The 20,529-nt window shown below is 39.7% G+C and overlaps 1 non-coding gene and 1 pseudogene across 1 annotated transcript; both read left to right on the forward strand.

Annotated features, from left to right (window-relative positions):
• Positions 1-308: 308 nt before the first annotated feature.
• LOC142425122 (U6 spliceosomal RNA) lies at positions 309-412 on the forward strand. The gene has a single exon (XR_012779495.1). It is a non-coding gene; the product is annotated as a U6 spliceosomal RNA (small nuclear RNA).
• Positions 413-20,152: 19,740 nt separating this feature from the next.
• LOC142425139 (U6 spliceosomal RNA) lies at positions 20,153-20,265 on the forward strand (annotated as a pseudogene).
• Positions 20,266-20,529: the final 264 nt, after the last annotated feature.

The following is a 20,529-nucleotide window of genomic DNA, read 5'->3' on the forward strand; positions in this document are numbered from 1 at the left end:
TCCTGAAACATGTCCCCAGTGTGGACAGCATGATTTTTAATACATACTCCCAGTCATGACTGAGTAGTTCACTAATCTACTCCATTCTCTCATGAACACACTAACTCAGTTCTTTGCTAATGCCAGATTTTGAACAATACAGTGCCTCATTGACATATCTAATGACAATTAGATTTCATGGTACCTTGCTTTTGTCATCCAAGTAAAAGATTCTTTACCCTTGTGGTGATCAAAACATATGGTACCCAGCTATCAGAAAGAATAGCATCTTGGGTCTTAAAGGCTTGTCTTAAAACAAACAGCCATGCTTGCTTTGTCAGCACATCTACTCAAACTGGGAACTATACAGAGAAGATTAGGATGACCCCTGAACAAGAATGACATGCAACTTACTGAAGCATTCCATATTTAAAAGAAAAGAAAAAAAACCTCAGCCATCTAAATGAGATGGCCACATGGCAGATGCACCCCAGAATGTATGATTCAAGAATAGGAACAATGAAATCCAAGGCAGAAGGAGGGAATGATATTAGAGCTTAAATTCTGAGCACACGGTTTGCAGAAGACTGCAGATGACAATGAAATTCCAAAACCCATTTGCAGGGAACGAACACAGATTTGTTTCATTGATGAATATTGTTTCCCTAGGTCATTTACTTCTCAGTCTTTGAATAGACTCCAGCATTTTCCAGTTTTAAAATCCTGTCACATGTTTGACAAATATTTCATCCTCTGAGAAACATTATTTTAGCATCATCCCTTAAAAAACCCAAGACAGTCTGCAACTAGTCTGTCATGTTTTCAGACTATTTTATTTTGATCCTGGAAGCAATGCCACTGGTATCTTAAATACAAGCAGGGTTACCCATGCCATGGACAGCTTTTAACAGGGCTCCCATACTAAGCCGCACAAGGAAGAATGGCCTTTTTCATACTTCGGAAAATGAGCCAGTGAAAATCCTATAGGTCACCAAAGAATAGTGTCCAGTATAAATCTAGAAGATGAGACCCCCTAGGTTTTAAGGCACTAAAAATTCAATAGCAACAATCAGCATATCAACTATCAAAAAGCTTGAACAAGACTTCATTCTATTGCACATAGGGTTGTCATGAGCCAGAATTGACTCAATATCATTTAACGACAACAATAACAAATATGCAGACAATGTAGATAGAAAACTCATCCATATTATTCGTCATGTAAACACTAGACTCTAAAACAGATAAGGTGTTGAATTAATAACAATTCAAAGAACACATTGCCCCATCCACAGAAATTGCTTTGGTAACTCAACATTAATAACCAGGAATTTCTAAGTATGCAATGAGAAAATAAGTTAATCGCAATGAATTGTGTCTAGACAAAATAGGATTGAACTTACACTCCAGTATTTACTGTAATTTTAGATGGCAAGGAAATATCATCTTAAATTCAAGTTGTTCTCAAAGTAATTTAATATCTTTGGGTATGAGAACATAGTGTTGAATGGGTTTTTTGGAATTCCTTTTAAGTTCCATTGCCCTTCTCTGAAATGATAGGAAACAAATTCATGCTGCTGATGCCAACTCTGAAACCTTCCCTAAAGGGAGATGGCATTGAAAAGAAAATAATAATTTAACAACTCAAACCCAAGCTGGGATGAATGCTACAGTATTTTCACTTCTACTTTCCAATTAACTTAAGTGTCTTAAAACAAAACAAAAAAACCCCCCACAGACCATTATGCTTTATAAATATAGGCACTGAAAGGATCAACAAAATCCTAGTCAATAGAATTTAACAAAATATTGACAAAAGATATGTTATGATAAAATGGAATTTGTACTTGGTATGGAACTATGGTTCAGTATTAGAGAAACAATCAATGTAATCCACCACATAAATAAACCAAAAGAAAAGCATCATTTAATTATCCATTGGTGCAGAAAAGACATTCAATGAAGTTCAATATCCATTTTTGATAAAAACACTCAATAAATGGATAGAAGGGAAATTCCTCAACATAATAAAGGCCATATATGAAAAATAAACAATGGCCAACATTTCACTCTGAACAGGAATCAGGCAAGGTTGCCCTTTATTATCACTCTTATTTAAGATCGTCCTGAAAATCTTATCCAAAGCAAATAGACATCAAAAATAAATCAAAAGCATCCAAATTGGCAAAGAAGTAAAACTCTCTCCGTTTGAAGACCATGTGATTTTAAATATAAAAACCCCAACGTTTTGATTTAGAATTTGCTGTAACTAATTGGAAAAGCTGGCAATGTTGCAGATAATAAGATGGCATACTAAAATCAATGGAATTCTAGTATATTAAGGAAAAAAATATATAAAATATTTTACAAAAACTACCCCAAAGATAAAATACTGGAACACTTAGGATTAAAAAAAAGACTTAGATAAAGAGAATGACAAAATGCTACTACAAGAGATGTAAATAAATGGGAGAATCGTCTATGTTCATTAACAGAAAAACTAATATATTGAACCTGTCAAGGTTACCAAAAGCAGTCTATAAATACAATGCAATTCTGATCCAAATTCCCTTATTATTCTTTAGAGAAATGGAAAAATTACTCACCAACTTTATATGGGAAGGAAATAAATCCAGATCAAACACAATATTACTAAGAAACAAAGCAAAATGAAAGTTTTGATTCCAAAATCTACTATCTAGATATGGTAATCAAGAATCTAGTACTGGTACAATAATAGATATTTAGACCAATGGATCAGAACAGTGGAACCAGAAATAAAATTAATCAACTACAGACATCTGATTTTTCATAAAGGACAAAAACACCATACATGGGGAAGAGATAATCTTGCTCAGCAAAAAAATAATAATAATAATGCTGGAAAATTTGGAACTCAATCAGCAAAAGAAGAAATAGGACTGATATCTCTCATCATATGCAAAAAGATACTCAAGATGGGTTAAATAAGTAAATCTAAACCCTAGAACTAACTATAAGTATCATCAATGAAAAACAGACAAAATTAAGGACCCTTATACAAGGCACAAACACACTAACAAACAATAAAAAAAACCCACACACAAAATTAACACACAACAAAAGACAAAACAGAGGAGTGGAACCTCCTAAAATATGATATTAATGTACATCAAAAGCATTCACCAAATGTATAAAAAGAGAACCCATCAACTGGAAAATTTTTTGAGAATGATATCTTGGATCAAAGGCCAAACTCAAAAATTTATAGAAAACTACACACCTTAATAAGAACACAAATAATCCAATTTAAAAGTGGGCAGAAGATATGAATAGACAGTTAGACAAAAATGACATGCAAGTATCAATTCGATAATCATATGAAGAAATGCTCCTGATTAATACCTATAAGGGAAATGTAAATTAAAGAGGAGATACGATCTCAGACAGACACCAATGACAAATTAAAACAAATAACAGCAACAAAAAAACGAAACCAGAAAATAACAGTGCTGCATAGGATGTGGAGAGAAACTGCTGATAGGCTTTCAGAAGGTTACACTGATTATAAAAGTATGGAATATCTTTAAACCAATGTCAAATAGAACTCCCCTTTGACCTAAGACTAAATCTCCTTATTCTTGGCTTTCTACCTCAAAGAAATACAACATGAACAGATATTAGTACACCCATGTTTACCTCCGCAATGTCCAAAATAATATAAAGACGGACACAACCAAAATGCCCTTTGGCAGAGGTATGGTGACGTAGACCTTGCTTTGGTGGTGCACACGGGTCATGTGGTGGGCGACTCACAACAAATTCAGAAGTTCCAAACCACCCACACCACTCCATAGGAGAACGACAAGACTTCTTAGTCCTGAAAGAAGCGGTCTCTGACACCCACAGGAATACTTCGACCCTACTGCATAGGGTTGCTATGAGTCAGAATCAACTCCAAAGCAGTGAGCTTTTAGAGAGAGAGAGCGAGAGAGCGAGAGAGAGATTGATTATGTGGCCAGACATGGACAAATTTGGAAGACCTTATGATCAACAACATAAATCAACCAGAAGAAGACAAATATTGCATGAGACCACTACTATAAAACTGTTTTCTCCACTAGAAGATGCATATACTTTGAAGGCTAAGTGAAACGGTAGAGGAGAGAAATGGGGAAGGACAGGCATAGAGTGGGGAGCTATTGTCATTTAAACATATGACCAATAAAAGAAAACCAAAAAGAATGAAAAATAATTGCCTCCAATCACCAAAAAGAATGAAAAATAATTGCCTCCAATCTACATTTGTTGCTACCTGCCAGGAAGTTGACCTATGATTCACAGTGACCTCTGTGGACAATGAAGGGAAACTGTCCCACCTGCATGATTGGTTATAGATTAGTACACTGTGTTCCATTGGCTCATGATCTGAATTCGAGTGCTAAGCTTTCCTTCACAGTTGGCCTAAGTCCAGAAGTTTTTCAGTTTTCTTCAGCATCTTAGCAACATGCAGGCCTCCACTGACAGGGGTGATGGTTGGGGATAAAGCGTATTGGCTGATGTTAGAACTTGGTCACTGGCATGGAAGGAGAGAATTCTACACTGAATCAGCAATGCTTCCTCTTGGTGAATTAAAAACGTGGGAGCAAGCAAGCCACCCAAGTCTTTTTCATCCACACGTGACTGAGAGCCAGGGGAGTGGAGAGTAGTTAATGACAGGTACAGGTAGGCATAGCCTTTGACATAAAGAAAAGCTGTACTTAGGAGGCTTGTAGTCCCCTCTCTAAACAAACAGATGAATGCAAGGAAACAAAAAGAACAAGCGCCCAGTTAAGAATCATGCACAGTATAAATGGGAAATGGAAGTCACCCACATTTTGAGTTTAGACTGTCTTGAGGAGTAGAAATTAAACACCAGCAGTTTACACATTTTCTCCAGAGTGACAAGACTGTAAGTAGATGCTGCACTTAGGAGAATGTGAATCATAGGGCAGTAAACCAAGACAGATGATGAGCAAAATAATTTTTCAAAAGATGAGCTATGTAAAAATTAACTGGAATATTTAGAAAATTAAAATAAAACTTTAAAAAGTATAATTATCCTTATAAAAAACCAAAGCAAAATCAATGCTATCGAGTCAATGATACCTTGTTTATGGAAGTAGAAAGCCTCGTCTTTCTCCTGTAGGGCTGTTAGTGGTTTTGAACCACTGTGTTAAACAGGGTTCTCTAGAGAAACAAAACCAGAATGCTACTAATTAATATATATATTTATACATACAGATAGATATATAGCATAAGAAACAAATAGTTAATTATATTATAAATCAGTACAAATGGTTCAGTGCAACTCACTCCTATGAGACACCTGTGAGTCACTGACAGTCCTTCAAGTCTTGAGGGCCGCCCGGGAGTCCTCAGTAGAGTAATTCAGGCTATCTGGGCACAGGCAGCAAACAGCAAGGCAGGTCACTAACAGTCAGCCAGATGACAGGGTCCCACAGTCTCCATCTCAAGCGATGTAAATTCCAATGGCGTGGTGAAGCAGGTTTTGAAGGAACCTCAAATTACAGTGACACAGTGCCCCACAGGCAGTGTAGCTTGCAAATTGAGGCACAGAACAAGCAAGGCAGCTGCACACTGGTCCGATGATCAAAGAGCAAGGGACAGAACGGCAAGGCTCGCCAAACCATTTATCTCTCTGCCCTTCAAATAACCCCACATGTGTTTATCGGCCAGATTGACACAATAAACTAAGTCAATCCACCCTTTGCCAATTTGGCACCGGTACATAATTCTTTAGCCTCATAATTGCAGTTAAGTAACACCTAAATCTTAATCCTATAATCCTGTAAATATGTTCCCTCACCTATGAAATTTTGTAAGCCAACCACTTCATGCCTTTATCGCCCCAATTTTGGGTATCCAATTTCTATATTACCCACTTACATCAACCCAGTGCTCTGAGAAGACAATCATATTTTTTGGCATGAAGAATCTGTTGCACTGAGCCATCTGTACTACTTTATAATTTAATTAACTGTTTATTTCTTATGTTATCTATCAGCATTCTGGTTTTGTTTTTCTAGAGAACCCTGTCTAACACATTTTCAGAAAGCTAGAGACCTGAGAACTAGAAAGGCAAGGCTCACCGAGCCATTTATCTCTCTGCCCTTCAATTAACTCCACATGTGTTTATCGGTCAGGTTGGCACAATTAACTAACTCAACTGCTGTCCATGTGATCACAGCTCAACAAGTAACAACTAAGAAATAATGTTGGAGACGTAAAGTTAGAAAATGCTTTTTTAATACAAACTCAATGGAAGCACTGAGGTAAAACCCTAAGATAGGAAATTAAGAAATTAATGACAGATTAAATTAGAAAATGGATTCAGTTAAAGAGTAAACGGAATAATAAAAGTACAAAATTCTCCCAGGACGCAATCAAAAATAAATAAATAGAAATAATAAAAGGAAAAGGTAAGATATATGAACAGTATAAATACACGTACCAAAAATTAATTTAGCAACAATTCCAGAGAAGGAAAAAAAAAGGAATGCTTAAGGAAATAATGACTAAAATGTTTCCAGAACTGAAGAGTGCTGCAAAGTTCAATTTGAAAGGTTTCCTGAATCAAAGAGATAAGAGGGGAAATGGGATATGTGGGCATTCTCAATTAAATGTAATGACATGAAAAACAAACAAAAGATAATCGGCAAGTTTTCTGATTAGGAAAGATAAAGGACTTTGAATGGGTACGTGTCTGTCAGGGGTATTGCTTAAAGAAATATGGAGGTCTTAAGGTTTCAGCAGCTTCAGCAATTTCATGTGATTAAATGCTCCTGGGAGGGATTTTTTTTTGAAAATGCCATTATCAAAAGTGAAAAATTAGATACAGGGAAAAAATAAAGAACTTGCAAAGTTTTATTGGTCCCCAAAGCAGGGACAAAAAAAGAATATGAATTATGTTTATTGAATGCTAGGGATGGTGAGGCAGAGGAAGGAGGGCATGTGATAAACTTGGTTTCTGTCTACCTGAACATAGATAAATAGCAAATGGATATGCATGGATAAATCAATAACTTTAAAAAAGAACTGGGATGAAATAAGCATATGTACAAGTGTTCAAAAATAAAGGATAATAAAAAGAGAATATGCAAGCTGCAATCTAACTGCAGAAACTTGGGTTCACACCACGCAACCCAGAGGAGATGAGAATGAACCAAAAACATGGCATGGAAACTATAGATATAAGCTCTTCGAAGTACATCGACCTCTTTGGAGCATTGAAAAGCAACAGTGTTACTTTGAGGACTAAAGTGTGTCGGGCCTAAGCCATGGTATTTTCAATATGCATGTGAAAGGTGGACATTGAATGAAGACCAAAGAAGAATCAATGCATCTGAATTACGGTGCCAGAAAAGAGCATGAGAAGTATCAGGACTGGTAGAAGGACGAACAAATCTGTCTTCAACTAAGGACCGTCACAGTGATGCTCAGAGGCAAGGATGACGACACTTCCTCTTCTCCACTCTGGACATGTTGGCAGGAGACGCCTGGAGAAGGGGATTAGGCTTGGTAGAGCAGACGGACATGGCAGAAAGAAAGGCACTCCTGATGGATTGACACCGTGGCTGCCAACATGGACTCGAACATAGGCATGGATGGCACAGGACTAGACCATGTTTTGTTTGTTTTGTTTTTGGTTTGGGGACTGACAACATTTCATTGGTGGCTCTTACAGCTCTTGTAACAATCCATACATCAATGGTATCAAGCATGTTTGTACATATGTTGCCATCATTGTTTTCAAAACGTGTTCTTTCTACTTGAGCCCTTGGTATCAGCTCCTCTTTTAAAAATTTTTAAAATAATTTTATTAGGGGCTCATACAACTCTTACCACAATCCATTCTATTGTGCATGAGGTCACAATGGGTCAGAATTGACTAGATGGCACACAACAACAACAACAACAACATGTTATTATCATGGGAGGACAATGGAGCTATCAGCTTCCATAAAGATTTAGTCTGGAGAGCCCTAGAGGAGCAGGTGTTCTTTGTACCCCATGACACGTCATGTCCATGCCTAGTTTGGGCATTCTGGGGGTACTCCAATACTGTTCCTTTTCAATGGTTTTTGAATTTTTCGGACAACAACAAGAAAAATGTCTAAAGGAACAAGATACGATGATGATAAGGAGATAAAGGTTTCCTAAAGAATCATTTTGCTGCCTTTAAAGAGCTAGCATGAATACTATTGTTGGGAGGGTGGGAGGAGTGGGAGATATGCTTAGCACATACCCTTGCTTTTCTCACCCATGCTGTTTTCAGTGTTTTAGACTGTCAGTACACGGAGGCTCTGTAATCCTCCTGTGTCCAACTCAGAACTCACTGCCATGGCTCATGTGGCATTGTAGGACAGAGCAGAACTTCCAAGATGGCAGATCTTTGAGGCGTAGAGTTCCTCATCATTGTCCTGTGGAGACTTTGGTGGATGAGAACTCTTAACCTTGTAGTTAACAGCACCACGCAGAACCCGTTATTTTACTGGGACTCACTTCCCTCTGGAATCCCAGATCAGAGTCACTATAACCCTCTGAGTGGACTTTACTCCTTGAATTCATGATTGAAGTATTTCTGATCTTCCTCAAAATGTGTGATTCATCTAAAACTATTGTTTCATGTGGGTAGTATTTCTGTAATCATGTTGTAAAGTTTTAAAGATTTAGATTCGTGTCCACTTAAGTTTTGCTAAAAAATCTAATGTTAACCCTGACCTCAAAATCAGCTTTTTTTCTAAGACACAAAATATATAATATTTAAAAACTCAAAGTATGTATGTAAAATAATTCTGGATAGTATCAGGACCCAGTATTAGGCATATCGACTACCAAAAGAACAGCTTTGAAAAATAAAGAAATGATCAATTTAATCCCATAATGGATTTGACTAATTTTTCCTGCCCATAAGCCCCAATGAAGACTTCACATGGAGGTGACCTACTCAACAGGTCCAAATATTCTACCTCGTATGACATTTTGGCAATACTTTGTTCTGCAGCATGTCTAGAACTAAGGACAGCAGTAGTGAGTGGTGCATGTATCACTCAGTCTTTTGATTCCATTTTGTCCTAAAGCCTTCTGTACAAGCATTTCAAATAGTCCCACATCTTCACTTATCTCAGCTGTCCCTAAGAGGTCAGCGCAGGTATAATAGAATGAACGCAAACTTAATAATTAATGGCAGCCAGGAAAATACTCTTCAATTACCTGTTGCCACAGAGTCTGTTTCCTGATTTACAATTGAATGACAGTAAATTGTCATGTATTCGGAGTGGATTTTTATGACATTGAATTAACCTCAAGGCTTTAGACCAGGGGTCCTCAAACTTTTTAAACAGGGGGCCAGTTCACTGTCCCTCAGACCCATTGGAGGGCCTGACTATAGTTTAAAAAAAAAACCAACTATGAACAAATTCCGATGCACACTGCACATATATTATTTTGAAGTAAAAAACCAAATGGGTCAAAAACACCTAGCGGGCCAGATAAATGTCCCGGCAGGCTACATGTGGCCCATGGGTCGGAGTTTGAGGACTCCTGTTTATCTGCCGACATATACCACCTGCAACAGAAAGAATACATGGCTTTGGGAAAGATAAATATTTTTTCCCCACAGTTTCGGAGATGTGGATTCCAAATTCTTCTGCTTTCGCAGGAGGATTTCTGTCTGCTTGAGAGAAAGCATTTTCTCTGTCAGCCGTTCTTCCTCCTTCCCTAGCTGATCTTCATCAGACTGATCTTCCTCCATCTGTGCTTCCTTGCTTTTGGCTTAAGCCACTTCTTTCATGTCTCAAAAGTGATTGGTTTAAAATACAGGCCACACTGTGATGGTCTCATTAACATAACAAAGTAAGTCTTCCTTCCAAATAGAATTAGATGCACAAGTTTGTTGCTATTGCTGTGAGGACCTTTGAAGCCAGTTCAGAGTCAGAGCTAACTGAACAAGGGACCCACTGCTTCATGTGAAAACAGAACTCACAATGGGCGTTACGTTTGAGACCACTGCTGCGGGTTCTTGGTCAATCCATCCCATTCCGCACTTTTCTCCCTTTCCCGCTGACCGTTCGCTTTCCCAGATATGATGACCTTCTCCAGGAAGTACGGAGCTAGGATCTACCGCGCTATACCCCATCCTTCAGGAACATTGAAGCGTATTTTCCTTATAAACAAAGGTTACGAATTATTTGCAAACCCCTAGGATGCATTACGCATTTCAAATTGTGTTATGGTCATGCTTATGATTAATTATGCTTATGATAATTAATAAATATATCGATTATGAAGAAATACCTCGAAACTAATCTTTCCCTTCACTTACAACATCAGAGCAAGAACTTATTTCCTGGAGCTTGCTGGCTCATTTATGGAATAGTCCTCTTCGTAACTGGTTGATGTTCAGATTTTCAGAATTGAACCCGAGCCGAATGAGAATAAGCAGTGCCTCTGAGTCATTAAAGAGAGTTGAGCTTTTCAGAAAGTACTCTGGGCAGGACACATGACAACAGATTGACACCTAAGAAATGTGAAGGTCCTAAAGATTATAGAGAGACCCATTGTCTTGGGAAAATACATGTCCCACCATCATTAAATGCTTTTAAGGGAAGAAGCTTTAAATTTGCTCAAGAAAAAGGGACACATTCTTTGGAATTCTATTTAACACTTTTACAATTAAACCTTTCTCAAGTGGTCGATGAAACAAGTTCCAGGAAAATAGTATCCAGTAATGTGATTTAGCACTGAGAATGTGTGGCCTCGCTTGGCCATTACACTGGATTGTTGAGCTGACAAGAGCCCCATTGTAAAATGCAAGCATTGGTCACAGGAATAAGGATGTAAGAGTCTAGAGAATGTAATTAGTGACTGAGGAGATATATTTAAGGAAAAATTACTGCTTTTAATCATTTTAAGAGGCCAGAGACTAGCAAGCCCAGGCAGAATAAAGCGTGTGTGGCACAGAAGTAAACACAAGTCACAGTAATGCACAATACCGTTAACATAATGGCTTCGTGGTCTTGGCAGTTCAGTTTATCACTTAATGCTATATTATCAAGGCCTGACATTTTAATTTCTTTCCTACACAATTGATATTCCCTCAACACAAGGTAAAAACAAAGTTTCATATCTTGATCTGGGTTTGCTACTATTCTGCTTATTGGCTGCGCCAATGCAAACATGCAAGGATCTTATTAAAATGTCACTTCTTTTGAGCAGTCTCTGGCGAAGGTTCTGTTATTTAGATGTAAACTGATTGTCACGCCACTAACTGCTCTCGCTCACAAAAATGTTCATTTCAGGCCAGTCTGTTTTTAGACATCTACAGCTGTCAAATCTTGTATCTCTCTCTCTCTCTCACTGATCCCTAGAGCAGATGCACTCTGTTTGCTCTTATAATAAAGCATGTGTCTGTCCTCTAGCTGATTACTGTATCACCTGGAACATAACAAGATACACTATCCAAAGAGTGGGGTGTCAAAGAGCAGTGTAAGCTCCTTGGTGGAATAAAACAATTTCTGAGTGTCACAGTATATCGCTGACAGGCTTGATCCGGGAAGGATAATATTAGATTGTGCCTTAACCTTTAGATTTTTCATGCTTCCAGAAGAAAGGCATGTATTATGAATGTGTACTTAATTTCCAGGGCTTAAACATATAAATTTAAAGAAGTTGGAAAAATGCATAAGCAAGGTGACTAAGTAAATGTCACCAGGGAGCCTGGGAATCCAATCAGAATATTTTGGACCACTAGTCCATGATCCGTTGACAACTCACAATCTGTGTCATAAAGGTGTTCTGGCGATTCTGGTTTTGATAGGAAGACAGAAGCGGTGAGAGGGGAAAAAGAGGATGACAATGGAAAGAATTCTAAAATGAAAAGAGAGATGGGGCCATACCTACTTCATGATGTCTCCACAGAAAAGAAGCTAAAGGGTAGACATATCCATTGCTTTATCACCTGAAACCTAACAAGATACACGATCCAAAGAGTGGGGTGTCAAACAGCAGTTGAAGTTCCTTGGTGTGACAGAGCAATTTCTGAGTTTCATTGTATAAAGTTTCCAAAAATGGGAGAGAACAGAGAGAGCGAAGGCGTTGTGCGCAGGGAAACACAGGATGTTTGCATCCCTACAATGGCTCAGTGAGCTCCAGGGTTTGGCCTTAGGTGGATTGGTACAGCTTGACGGTGAGATGGAAGGATGCACATCCCAGGAAAGGGAAGGTGTGCTATAGAAAGGCAGCCAGTAACAGAAGACCCTGCCAGAAAGCTAGCTAATGGCGGAAGGTCTAACACTTACACAATTAAAAGCCAAACTCCTCTTTCTACTGTGCGCTCCGACTAGTCCTATGGATTTCTACCAAAGGTACACCCTTCAGGGAAATCCCCCGTTCAGTTCAAATCTTTTCTCTGAATGTTGCCTCTCCACTGGATTACTCATTGCAAGCAAGGCAAATAAATAGAGAGGAGAGACTCCAAACCTGGATCCCTGGTTCCAGTTAACAGTGTAAGTTGTATTTTGTTTATAAAAGGAGCCCTGGTGGTGTAGTTGGCTAGGCATGCGGCTGCTAACTGGAAGGTCACTAGTTGGAGCTCACCAGCTGCTCTTTGGGAGATGGATGAGGCTGTCTACTTCCATAATATTTATAGCTCTGGCAACCTCCCGGGGCAGTGTTTCTCTCCAGAAGGCCCAATATGAGTTGGAACCAACTCAAGCAGTTGATATACAAATATTGATTTCCCTAAAAATATCTGACATGAGCCAGAGACATTGAAAATACCCTTATTTAGTAAAGGTAACAGTTAAGCTCTAAACCGAGAACATTGGGGGTGGGAAATGACAGCATTGAAAATATTCAAAGGTATCTGAACACAAGTTCTTTTTAAAAATCATTTAATTAGGGGCTGATACAGCTCTTATCACAATTCATACATACATCAATTGTGTAAAGCACATTTGTGCATTCATTGCCCTCATCATTCTCAAAGTGTTTGCTCTCCATCCAAGCTCCTGGCATCCTCTCCCTCCCCACTTCTCCCTTCCCCCATGAACTCCTGATAATTTATAAATTATTATTTTGTCCTATCTTGCGCTGCCCAACGTTTCCCTTCACCCACTTCTGAACACAAATTCTAAGGTGCTTATGCCACATGTAGGAGAAAGCAAGGTGTGTTAATCTGGATAGACTAAAGAAACAAATCCAGGGAGACTCATGTGTATGTAAGAAAGAGGTTTATCTACAAGAGCAATTGAGTATTGAGAAAACATCCCAGCCAATCCAAAACAAGTCCATAAGGCTGATATTAGCCCATATATCTGATACCAATCTATAAAGTCCTCTTCAGATGCACATATACATGCAATGATGTGAATGCAGGGAGATCACAAGCCAGTGGGCTAGAAGCCTTCTGGTTCCCATGGGAGTGTAGGCATCTTGGTGCTGCCACGGGTCTCTAAGTGGCTTCTTCAGCTCCAGAGGTCTGGTTGCATCAGGGTAGGTCCATGTGGCTTCTCCATCTCCCAGGGTATAGGGCCATGTGTCTTGTCAATAGAGCATTAGGGAGGGAATCTTGTCAGTAGAGAGTCTCCAAGGTCGTGAGCCCAGAGAGAGTTAGTTTGTCACCTACCTCTAAGGAGGAAAAATATAGGAATTCCCAGAATCCTCAGGGGAAAACCATGTCCACACGGAGACCTCACTGGCTATGACCCAACTGACAGACTAGCCTCCACCCCTTCACTCTTAATCCTCTCAAGTGATAAATCCCAAATTGACATGAGATTATGTAATCACCACAGAGGGTAAATCTTTTCAAAATGTAAAGGAGGATCTGAGTGAGATTAAGAACTACTGCATGTGAGCTAAAATTTATGATGAAGTTTACTTCTATCTTGGATTCATATTTTCTTACCATTGATATGATGGCAATGAGCTTTGGGGGGGGGTTGTGGTGGGTTGGGGGAGTGCTATAAATAGAATCGTAGCTTAAGTTTTAATTGATTTAAAAAAACCATCAAGGTAGATTCTGTGCACCTAGCAAGTGCATTGTGAAGCTGCAATAATTCAAACTTGTAAAATGGATTTCAGGACAGATTGCCAGATTAATGAAGTACAGTAGGAATCAGGAAACACAAATATAGAAAATGTTTCTATATAAGTAGTACGGAAATGATAAGAATAAGGAAAGACTACTTTTAAAAGGTGCTGAGGGAAAGGGAGGTGTGTTTCTTTATCTGAACACCAGCGTGTCTACCTAACATATTGCAATATATTCTAAAGGAATTAAAGGCAGCACCACACACACACTTAGATTTATGCATAGAGACACACATGCCTGTAAAAATGTATTTCATATAGAAAACCATATTGTTGTTCTGAGGTGCTATCATGTCGATTCCAACCCATAATGACCCGATACACAATAGAACAAGACAGCACACCATCCTGAGCCCTCCTCACAATTGTCCCTGTGCCTGAGGCTGTGGTTGCAGGCACTGGGCCAATCCATCTCACTGAGGACCTTCCTCGTTTTCAATGCCCCACCGCTTTACCAAGCCCAATGTCCTTCTCCAGGGCAACTGGTCTCTCCTGAAAATATGCCCACAGTATATAAGTCAAAGTCTTTCCTTCTGTACCTCTAAGGAGCCATATAAGAAGTAAAAATAAAGAGGCTGTGATCTAAATAACAAAAACAAACTACAACAACAATAACACACACACATTTTTGTGGCTGAATTAATTCCAACTCATAGTGACCCATGAGATGGAGTAGAATTCCCCCATAAGGTTTCCAAGAGAACAGTTTCATGGAAGCGGAGTGCCACAGTTTGCCTTGCCGAGTGGTGCGTGGATTCAAACTGCAATGCTTACGGTTCAAGGCAAATGTGTAACCATCTACGACCAGGGCTTCTTGGTAAAATGACAGATAGTGAGCAAAATGATCAGCGCTTGCCAAGGATTCAGAGTGAGGGGGGAAGGAAGGAATAATGAGGGTACAGCGCATTTTCAGAGCAGTCATTGTGCTACTTAATATTGTCATGTTGGACATCTGGCATGGTCTATTTGTCAAAATCCATAGAACTGTACAACACGGAAGGTGAATTCTAATATAAAATAGTCTTGAATTAATAACAATACATTAACATTAGCTCATCAACTGAAACAAAAAGCACACTAATATAAAAAATTAGTGAGGGAAATTTTATGGAAACTATTTTCGGCAGGTTTTTTTTGTAAACCTAAAATTATTCTAGAAAATGAAATCTATTTTAAAACTAAAAACAAGAAAAAATAAGTGCATTTTAGTTAAAAGTTTAAAAAGAAAAGAGCACACTAATTTCTATTGGTATAATTAGCTCTATTAGTGCAATTGTTGGTTGGTCTATGTTGAGCTTTTGGTATTTTATCACTGTGTGTAGTGGTTCTCAAACTCTGATCTGCCAGTATGGCATATGGGGGCTTTTTCAAATCGATGTTGGAGCCCTGCTGTTCCTGATTCAGTTGGTCAAATGCTTTGTATTTCTACAGCTTCCCTATCATGCTGCTGCCACGTTCTAGTGCCCACTGTGAACCACAAGACCAGCAGTTTGAAACCACCAGTCACTTCCTGAGAGAGAGATGAGGATTTCTACTCCTGTAAAGAAATAAAGTTTCACAGAGGAAAATCTAGGAAGCAAATCTATGGAGAGAGGTATAAACATAGGTGTGTACATAAGTTCATAAAAATAGAAGTATTGGCTTATATATTTATATTAGTATGGCAATACATTGAGGAAGTGGACAGACTTTGGGTCTCTGCTCAAGCCCTCCTCAATGCAAGAACCCTTGATGTTCACCTTCCCAGCATGATTGCTGAACACAAAATGGGTGCACAAGCAAATGTGGTGAAGAAAGCAGATGGTACCTGGCTACCAAAAGGTATAGTGTCTAGGGTCTTAAAGACTTGAAGTTAAACAAGTAGCAGAGAAGCAACAAACCCACATGGAAGAAGCACACCAGCCTGTGTAATCATGAGGTGTCAATAGGATCAGGTAACAGGTATCAGAAGACCCAAAGCAAACAAACAAACAAACAAATCATATTATTGAGAATGAGAGGGGTAAGTAACAGAGACCCAAAGCCCATCTGTAAACAATGGGACATCCCCTCCCAGAAGGGTCACAAAGAAGGGATGAGTCACCCAGGGCAGAGAATAGCACCAATGATACACACAATATTCTTCTGGTTCCTTGAGGCTTCCTCACCCCCCACTATCATGGCCCAAGGCCTGCCTTTCAGTTCTGGCTACACTGGAGCATGTACACTGGTACAGAGAAGAGCTCATGACAGACGGAATCTAGATCAGATAAACCCTTCAGGGATAGAAATGGGAGTAGCAATACTAAGAGGGTAGGAGGAAGGTGGGGAGAGGTGAAGAGGAAGGGGGAACTGATTGCACTGATAGGCACAAAACCAGCCCTGTCCCCACCACCCCCAGGGAGATGAACAACAGAAACCATGGGGGAAGGGTTGACAGTAGTTGGTGTAAGATATGAAAATAATAATAATTTATCATTTATCAAGGGGTCACCAGGGTGGGAGGAGGGGTGGAAGGGAAAAATATGGTGCTGATACCAAGGGCTCAAATAGAAAGTAAGTGTTTAGAAAATAATGATGGCAATATGTGTACAAATATGCTTGATACAATTGATGTATGGGTTGTTGTAAGAGGTCTAAGAGGCTCCATAAAATGATCTTAAAAAAAAAAAAAGACTAGACTTTCAGGAAAATCCACAGGGGCAGTGCGAGTTGGTCCTGTAGCCTTGCTCTGAGTTGAAATTGACTAGATAGTAGTGAGTGTGACTAAGGTCTAAGAACTCAGTCAAAGAGATTTCAGAAGTAACAGTTACCTCAAGTTCAATGAACCTACTCTAATTCTGAAATTGATACATTTGCCAGATACAACATAGGAGTTCCACTTAAATTGGACTTTCAGCCAGCCAAGCAAGAATTCTTAGCATATGCATATCCCATAGAATACTCGGAACATCTTTATAATAACATAATTTGTTATTGCTTCTCTAAAATTCATATTTTACAAGGCATCTTGTAGTTATCTGGCAATGGATACTCTTTGGCCTCTTTCTCCTACTCTCATTCCTCCCTGATCCCACCCACACCCCAACCCCCTCTCCTTTTCACAGAAGACCTGAGTTGTGTACCTTGGTGAAGTTATTATGCAAAAGCTACAAATGAATAAATAGCAGCAGCAAAATTCTAACCTCAGTTCTATGTGTTCCACTCATTCCATGCATCCTCAGCTCCATTCATCCCCTGCTTATTGTGTGCCCAGTCTTCAGGGAGACACACTCTGTGTTTCCGGGTCTTTGAAAGCAACACCGATTCGCTCCCATGTGAGCCTGCACTACTCTCGGGATTGCTGCAGGCAAGTGTACCTTGACCAAGATGAAGACCAGGGACCACAGTGCCCCCTGACATTCCCAACTGCCTTAGCATCAGTGTTTCCCCAAGTGGCAATGTCACCCCCTTGAGCGCATTGCCATGATCCAGGTGGGCTGCAAAAGTAGGTACCTCTACTGTATCCTGGATCATTGGCTATAGTACAAAAGCAGAGGGGTGCTGAGAAGTATTTTTTTCTTTCTGAAAAGGCCAAATAAATTTAGGAACCTATGATCTAGATTTTGTGTCCTTTCAAACCTGACCTCAGCTAATCAGGTTTGCATTTTTAGATTTAGTTGCCCACCAGGGAGCCTATGATAATTATACCTGGCTTGTCTTTCTTTCCCAGAGCAGGTCAGTGTCTCTCACTACTATTAATTAGCCCAACATGGCAGCAGAAAGATTTTTATTATGTTTTCTCTCTAGTACCTAAATCCAGGGCTAGGCCACCTAAATGGTTTCAAACTTACAGAAGACCTCCCGACCCAGAAAAGGACGTTTCAGTGGATGCTGCCTTCTAATAAATGCCAGTAATTATCCCAGTGGAGTTATCACCTTAAGGTGAAGTTTTCATATTATTATTATTGTTCCTAAGTATGGCTTTCCTAGTGGAGAGCTTTAGAAACAGAAGTTCATTTTCTGAACCAAGATTTCCTCAGCTCTTCTGTGATCACACCAGGTGAGTCTTGGAGTGGCATAATGGCATTTGGGGATAAATGAGAACAGATATTTCATCAAGTGCAAGCATCAAATCTCCTGAAGTTTTTCCTGGGTAGACCTGAGGAACAGATCCATAGACACTCATATGTGTACAAGCAAGAGCTGTAGATCAAACAGCAATTGTATATTGAGAAAACATCCCAGCTCAGTCCAGATCAAGTCCATAAATCCAATAATACTCCATAAGTCCATTACTAGTCCATAACTCACTTTTCAGATTCACACAGTCGCATGCAATGGTGCAGAATTCAGGAAAATCACAGGCTGGTGGGTGTGAAGTCTTGTGGATCCAGTGGCAGTGGATGCATCTCCAGAGCGCTGGCTGCCATCAGCGCAGCTCCATGTGGCTTGTTACAGGAAGGTGAAGCGGAGAAAGGCAGTATCAGGCTTCCAGGGAGGAAGAAGCAAGTTCCCAGAATCCTCATGAGAAAGCCACATCCACCAGGGGGCTTCAGGCTGTGACCTGATTTATAGGTAAGACTCCACCCCTTTGCTCTTAATAGCCTCAAGTTGACATGAGATTATATAACTACCACACTGAGCTTTCTGGCATCAGAGGTTGACCTGGACATCTCTCCGACCTTTGCTTGACTTTACTGTTATTGCTGTTACCTGCAGTTGGCTTGGCTCCAATGCACAGAGACTTCATGCAAAACAGGAGAACCATTGCCTGGTCTCTGCCTAATGTTCTCATCTGTGCCAAATACCATACTGTAATGGTTTATTTAATTTCAAGCCTCCCTGTCCGGTTGCAGAATTCTGGGAACAGGGACATTTTTATCTGTGAGCCCTAGAGACCAGCACTGAGTTTAATTTACATAGACCCTTAGGTGGCTTATCGATTTGCCTGTCTGATAAAATTACGGAGGACAGACTTTTTTGACTTTACATTTAGGGCTAGTGACTTGATAACACATTTGAGGCCATCGTCTTCCTAGAATGAGTTTTTGTATTTTGTGTCCAGTCATCTGAGAGAGAGAAGTGGTCGTTTGTAGAATCTTATTCCTCACCTAGGTGGGTTGCCTTTGCAAGCTTGCATATTCCAAGTTTGCTGGAGCCCTCATAAAATTGGGAGGGTTTGGTTAAATTTTTTTCCCCAAGCTATTTTGAAGTTTCTTAGTCCACATAGGGAACCAAACCCAGAGCCTGTAGCTCAGACATGGCACATGCCCTGGTAACAATGGAGCAGTTACTATTAGCCATCCTGCTTGCATTGGCAGCCATGAGCAATCATTCAAGGAGTTAAATCTAAATCATTCAAGGAGTTAAATCTAATAGTCTTTGAGGGCTTCCATGGGTCAGCACACCCTGTGTAATATTTTCCTCTCCCTAGAGAGTTTCTATGAATCTCTGATCATGCTGCCAGACAAGTGTTGGACTTGTAACCACCCTCTAGAGTCCGTATCTTAAAAACCATAAAGATAGTCTCTGTAAGCCAAGAGGGACCTGATGGCAATCATTTGCATGGTTTGGGTTGGAAGGCTTCTTGCAGGGTGTTTCCATTCAGACCCCTGCTGAGAATTTGTCCTTCTCCCATAGATCTTCTCGATAAGAGTCTACTTTGCTCCAGGACTCCCAGAAGATTCTTAGGTACACAAATTAAAACATTGGCTGGAAAATTTGTGACAAGGTAGATTCTGATTCAGTATGGGGGAGTTAAAATTCTCTCTGGGTGTCAAATCTGATTGAACAGTTTCAAACTCATGATCTCTACACAGACTTATCTCCGAGTTATATCAGCTTAAGGGACCAGAAAAGCAATAGTCAGGCATTTCTCTCTCTCTCTCTCTGTCACTTAATCAATGCTGACTAATATTGACTCTGTTGAACAAGGCAGAACTGCCCTTTGGATTTCAGAGACTGTAACTCTTTACAGGACTAGAAAGCAACATTTCTCCCATGGAGTGGTTCTGAACTACTGGTTGAAAAGGGGAGTGAATGAGTTAGCCTACTTTTAATAAAAATGCTAGAAAGAGTGCTCGCTTCGGCAGCACATCCACGAACATTGGAGCAATACAGAGAAGATTAGCATGGCCCCTGTGCCTGCACCATGATGCCATGCACATGCGTGAAGCGTTCCATATTACACAACAAACAAACTAGAAATATAATATAATTTACTATTTTCTTTGTTATAAGTCCAAAGGGTAACAGTCCCTTCCCTTGCAGTAGAAATTTCTTTTAGGCTTACTCAGTACAAACGTTCTAAACCCGGAAGGAGGCAAGGAAGGCCATTATGAGAAGTAGCCAGATCTTAAAGAACTGACACTAGTGGAGGGAGGGGTCGTCTGTGAAAGTGGTTTTGAAGATGAACATTTCGAAGGAGCGATACCTATATGCTAGACACTAGGT

This window comes from Tenrec ecaudatus, chromosome 13 (genome assembly GCF_050624435.1).
Source record: "Tenrec ecaudatus isolate mTenEca1 chromosome 13, mTenEca1.hap1, whole genome shotgun sequence".
NCBI lineage: Eukaryota > Metazoa > Chordata > Mammalia > Afrosoricida > Tenrecidae > Tenrec > Tenrec ecaudatus.